We start from the raw sequence: 6,207 nt of genomic DNA, 5'->3' as shown, positions 1-6,207 counted from the left end.
AGTAGTCATCCCACTGGGTGTGAAGTGGTATCTCCTGTAGTTTTCACTTGCATTGCCCTAATGATTGGTGATGCGTAGCATCTTTTCAGGTGCTGGTGGCCATTCATTTGTCGTCTTTGGAGAAATGTAAATTTCATGGGCTTTTCTCCTATGTTTTCTTCTAAGTGTTTTCTCTCTTATTTCAGATCTTAGATCTATTTTGAAATAGTTGTATCATAATTATTGTTATTATTGCATGTGCCTCTCCATTTTTCCTACCACCATTTGCTGGGAAGACTGTCTTTTCCCCATTGAATTGTCTTGGCGCCCTTGTCAAGCATCACTGACCTCATTAATATGAGGGTTAATTTCTATGTACTCTACTCTGTTCCATTTGTCTATACTGAGCTGTTTCATGGATAAGAAAATGGAGACAGAGGGCCCATAATTTGGCCAAGGTCACAGGATAAGTGGGGGGTCAGGCTTCCGTTTGGACGGAGGGCATCCTTGACCTCACCCTGTTCATGCAGGGACATGGGGGGGGGCACAGAGGTCACATCTGACCCATCCATCCTTCCTACCAGATGACCCTCGAGGCAGCCAGACTGGGCTTCACTTTACTTAGAAAAGGATCAGACCAGCTGCTCACAATTCAGAGGGTTTTAAGATAGCAGAGCTCCTCTTGAAATTGCTTTCCAACAATACGAAGAGCCAGAGAGGGAGACAACGCTTCACGGTCTGATGGTGCAGGAGATGCCTGGTCCCAAGTCCCAGGGAGAAGCTCTAGTTCCTGCAGAGTGCAGGAGGTGCAGGAGGGCAGTGGCAGCGGAGGGGGATGAGCTTCCTGCAGAGCAAGGCCCTCTGCCCCAGGGCAGGAAATCAGAAACTCTGCACCTGAGAACATGCCTTTTAGGGCAGAGCCTCACTCTTGACACCTGACATTTGTAAAAGAAGCAACTCAGGAACCAGAAGAAACATCTTAGAACCCAACTTACAGCCAATATCTCAAAGATGATTGAAGACATTGCATTCATTTCAAAAAGAACTATAACCTTGGTTTGAGAGCATAATTCATTCTGGAAACATGCTTGTAATCCAAAACACTTGTGTATCAAGGCAGAAATAATGGAAACTCAGATGATTCGTTCTACAACCTGAAAACATTCATATAAAAATTATCACAATACTGTAATCTAATACAAAATAATAAAACACAAAATATAAGAAAAGTAAATTAACCTCCACTTCCCTTTAAAAAACCTCGGCTGGTGTGAGGGAGACGGGAGTGGAGGATGATGGTGTAGGACGACTTTCACTGTCACTGACGGGATCACTGCTATCTGTTGGCTCAATGGGCTCTCTTTCTTTTCATGCAATTTTAGCAAGGAGCCTATCCAATGACGCTTTTGCCTCCGTTTGAGGATTTCGTGGAAATGTGACATTGCATTGCTGTTAAGCAGATTCACTGCTCGCTCTGCTACAGCCTTATTCGGGTGGTGCTTTTCTACAAAATTTTGCTGTTTCCCACATTTCATACATCTCCCTAATCTCATTTGAAGTGAGGAATTCCTCTGCAGACGAGATCTCCAGAACCTCCTTTTCTTGCTCATGATGCAGATCCATCAGTTCACCAGTGGTCGGCTCCCAGCTACGTTCCCCCACCAGCTCCTGGATGTCATCCTCACTCACCCCCAGCCCCATGGTCTTCCCCAAGGACACAATTTCATTGACTAGAGCAGCTGCTGTTCATGAGCAAGCCCCTATAAGTCACGGCCATGAAAACAGCCACACAGTTCTTTCCAGGCAGGACTGAGGCTCCCTTGACCCCGCCCCGGGCTCTATCGGTGATCTTGAGGCAGCTCACGATGTGGAAATGATTTTCCCCAAACTCTCATGGGGTGAGGTTTGTTTCTTCAGTCACCTTGAAGCATCATGGAAATAGTGCTTTTGAGTAAAGCTTTTTAAAGTTGAAAGTGACCTGCTGATCCATGGGCCGGAGGATTGGAGTGGTGCTGAGAGGAAAGAAAATGACCTTAATGAACTTGAATTCCTCCAGTAAGTCATCCTCAAAGCCTGGAGAATGGGCACGTGCACTACCCATCACCAGCAAGGCTTTGAGCGGCAGACTCTTCTCTAAAAGGTATTTCTTTACTGCAGGACCGAACACCTTGTTGATCCACTCAGTGAAGAAGATGCGAGTGACCCACGCCTGGCCCTTGGACCTCCACAGAACATTTAGCTGCTCTTCTGCACCTTGCACTTCCTGAAGGCTCGTGGATTCTCAGGATGACACATGGGCAGGGGCCTCACTGTGAAACCCCACTTGCGTTAGCACAAAACAAGAGGCTGAGACGGTCTTTCCTGGATTTGTGAGTGGGCGCTGCACTCTCTTCTGTAATGTGTGTCCTCTTTGGCCTCTTTTTCCAAAAACCCCATCTCATCACAGTTAAATACTTGCCCTGGCAAGCAACGCTCAGAAACCACGAGCTTCTGGAACTTGGTAGTGAACACCTCAGCTGCCTTAGCGTCCGCACTTGGAGCCTCTCCGTGCCTCTGAAAATCATCAGAGCGTCCCCTGCTTGTTTTGAAGACTTCTTTTTCCTCTGTTGACGCACCTGGCAGTTTACTTACAAGGTCGGTTTACAAGGCTTTTGCCTTCTGGCAGATGAAGGTCTCGGCCACAGTGTCACCTCCTAGTCGCTTCTCATTTATACAAGCCAGACGCAACTTTTCTACATCTTCCAGAAAATGTGGCTGTTGCTTTGATATTCTTGTGACTCCTTTTGCTGCATCTAGCTCTCTCCTTCCTTCTTTAATATTGTGAAAATATTGTAAAAATTTGATGTAGACTTCTTATAAAATCTTGCCATTTCAGCCAATCACATACCTTGCTCATACTTCTCAATTTCCTTCTTAACTTGCGCTGTAATCATCTTACCGCCTTTCTTATCAACCTTTTTCTGCACGGGGGCCATTGTATATGCCTGCACAGATGTTGCTACAGCTCAGTACTAATAAACTCTTGTCATTTACTGTATTTCATGTAACTGGCAATGAGGCAGCAGACAGAAGGGTCTGTCTCTGCAGGCAGCCTGATTTAGAACGAAGCAAAGCATTCCTAAGCTCAGTCTTGTGTGGAAAAACAAAGGACGGTCCACAGGTGCTTTGGAGTGACAAGAAATACACCATGCCAGTTGTGGGCACCTTCCAACATTCTGAAATCTCACTGATTTCTGCCAAACACCATGGCCTGACACTGAGCATGGGAGACAATCGTCCATAATCCTGTGGCAAAAGAGAGAAGAACCATTGGCTCAGCTGTGATCACGTGACATTCGGTGTCACATACTACTTGTATTGCAAGGCATCGCTCATTTATCAAGTTAAAATTTATCAGAAATGTTTGCTCATCCATTCAGAACACTTACAGAACAAGTTACTCACAATCCAAGGTTTTACTGTAATTCTCTAAGAAAGAATACAGAATGCGAACTCTTAGAGGTTAAAAATAGTCTATCTAGAAGAGAAAAAGCTAAAGAACAGAAAAATTAGGGAAGAAAATTTCCAAACCAAAAAGAAGTCATTTTTTAGAATTAAAGGAGGCTAGTTTGGAAGGACACTGCAGATGGACAAAGCCGTGCTGAGGAGCATCAGAGCCCAGGGACAAGGAGGCCCTCACTGTTCCAGACAAGGACAGGGGACCCTGAGACTTGGACGGACCCGCCACGCAGCAGGGGACAGCACACGGGAAAGCTGTTTCCACTGTGAATTCGTTTTCAGAGCTGCCGAAGGATGTAGAGGACAAAGGCTGTTTCAGAGAAAACCAAGCCCAGGAGTCGTGTTTAGGAAGGGCTGGGGCGTTGGGAGTGGGAGCGACTGTGCAAGAGAGGAAATAAGTTACAGTAAATATGTCAGGAAATGGACTACGGCAAGTTGGCCCTCTTCTCCCCGCCCCCCCTCCTCTTCTCTGCCCCCATAGTGGGTGGTTCCCAGCTGTGGGGCTGCAGCAAGGTACAAGGTGGATGGACATTCCTGCACCCCCCCCCCAAGTCCCCAATGCCAGGTGGTGAGGGACACGGGGTGTCCTCTGCCTTCTAGAGGAAACGTGGCACTGAGGGAAGTGAGGCCAGGCCGGGATGAGCGGGGAGGAGCCTTCCAGTCAGAGGAAATGCACCTGTGAAGCCTGGGGAAGGCCAGTTGTGCAGGCAAGGTCACTGGCAGAGCCTGGGGGGTCTTCGCTGTGTGCTCTTCACAGGCGTGGACTGCGGGGAGGTGGGTGATGACGCCGTCAAGGGCAGCCTCCCGGGCGGAGGGGGGGTTGGACGTTGGTTTTCCTCCACACCGGGGGCCGTGCAGCGTCACCAGCACTGGGCCTGTCCTGGGAAGTAGCAGTGAAGTGTCTTGCTCCTGCCGTTCCTCATGGGGCCTCACCAGTGAAGCTAGAAGGGAGTCCCCGGGGTGTGGAGGTGCCTCTTCTTGCTCCCGGTAGTGCCAGCTCTCACTACGAAGCTCCAGACCTGGGAGAGGGTCCCACCATAGGCCTGGACCCCCTGACTGCTGCCAAGGTGTGCCCTCCCCCTCCCTGGAAATCATACACATGCTTACTTATTTAAGAAGCACAACAAAATACAAAAGTACTACATGTTCCTGCTAAAATGTTCAGGAATTGTAGAAATTTTCAAAAGTAAAAAGAAACATTCACCTGTAACCTCGATTTTCTCTGCGCAGAATGCACATTAAAAAAGTTGGATCGAGATGCAAGTATTGCTTTTAGCCACTTAAAAACACGATGTATTGCAATATAGCTGCAAGTTGCTTCACGTCAAAGATAATATGAAGCCATTTGCTGTGCGGCAGGTGCTGTGCTCTTCCTGAATGGGGGTGAACGGACTGGACGTTCATCTGCTGCCTGCTGTAACTTCAAGTGCAAAGACAGAGCAAGGAGAGATGGGCAGGGGTGGCCTTGGTTGGGAGTGGGTATTCTCTTTGAGGACACAGGTTGCTCTCTTGTGGGTATCTGGAGAAGAGCACTTCTGTGAAGGGACACTGAATGTGCAGGCTCTGAGGCACACATGCTTGCTCATTCAGAGCACATCAGTGAGTCTAGGAAGGGAAGGACCTTGGGAGCTTCTGGGGAGATGGGATTTTGCTCAGGGCCTGGTAGGGGCCTGGAGCAATACCTTTGGCTGCGACTGTGGGGATGGGTGTGGGAGCCAGTACAGGACCAGCTGTGGGGATGCCTGGTGGGGCTTGGATGAAGGCGGCACCCTGGAGACCGCCCAGGGACTAGATTTGGGATGGGGGTGGAGCAATCCATGGTGGGCCAGTGAGGACAGTGTCATAGGACTGCACTAGGGTCTGTGAGGGCCCCTCAGACACTGGGCAGAGACCTCAGGATGTGAGGCCAGGCTCATGGGGGTGTTGGGGTGGTTCAAAGTCAAGACATCTGGTGGGGCAGGGGCCAGGCCCACATACCTTCAGTGTGGAAGAGAGGAAGGAGCAGCCCACCGAGGTCCAGGGAGGAGAGGGCAAGGGGAGACCGCACCTGCAGTGCGCAGCTGGGCTGAGCAGGGCGTATGCAGCCACTCACTGGCCTGGTGCCACCCTGAGAGGTCCTGGATTGCGACATTGCACAAACGACCTGGCTGTTCTGGGAAGGTCAGGGTGAAAGTATTATATTAAATTTTAGAGTTGGTAAAACTTTTTAAGAAAAAGTTTATTGATTTTGAGAGGGAGAGAGAGGGGGAAGAGAATGAGAATCCAATCAGCGTGGAGTCCCATGCCAGGCTCAAACTCCCCAGCTATGAGAAGGTGACCTGAGCTGAAGTCAGGAGTCGCACTTAACCCACTGAGCCACCCAGGCGCCCCTATAGTTTATAAAACTTTTTAGTCCTTTTGATTTTTCTCAATAGCCCATTGGAGCAGGCAGGATCCAGGCCGCAAGAGAGGAGAGGGCAGGGGATTGGAGGGGAAGGGAGGGCTGGGGAGGGGAAGGGAGCCTGGCCCCCACTTCTCGGGTGCAGGCTCTGCCCCCGAAGGCGCAGGTGCGCGACGGCGCGGACTGGGGGCGATGAGTAAAGCGTCCTGGGTTCCCGCGGCGAGTGCAGGGGCCTCGAGGGGCGCCGGACACCCCGAGCGGACAGACGCTGGGAGAGGCCTCGGGGGCGCGATGGGCGCGGGCAGCGCACGCGGAGCGGGAGGGCGCGCGGCTCCGGCCGGGAGGGTTTC

This window comes from Suricata suricatta, chromosome 6, assembly GCF_006229205.1.
Source record: "Suricata suricatta isolate VVHF042 chromosome 6, meerkat_22Aug2017_6uvM2_HiC, whole genome shotgun sequence".
In the NCBI taxonomy this organism is placed as follows: Eukaryota; Metazoa; Chordata; class Mammalia; order Carnivora; family Herpestidae; genus Suricata; species Suricata suricatta.
This window is presented reverse-complemented; position numbering follows the sequence as displayed.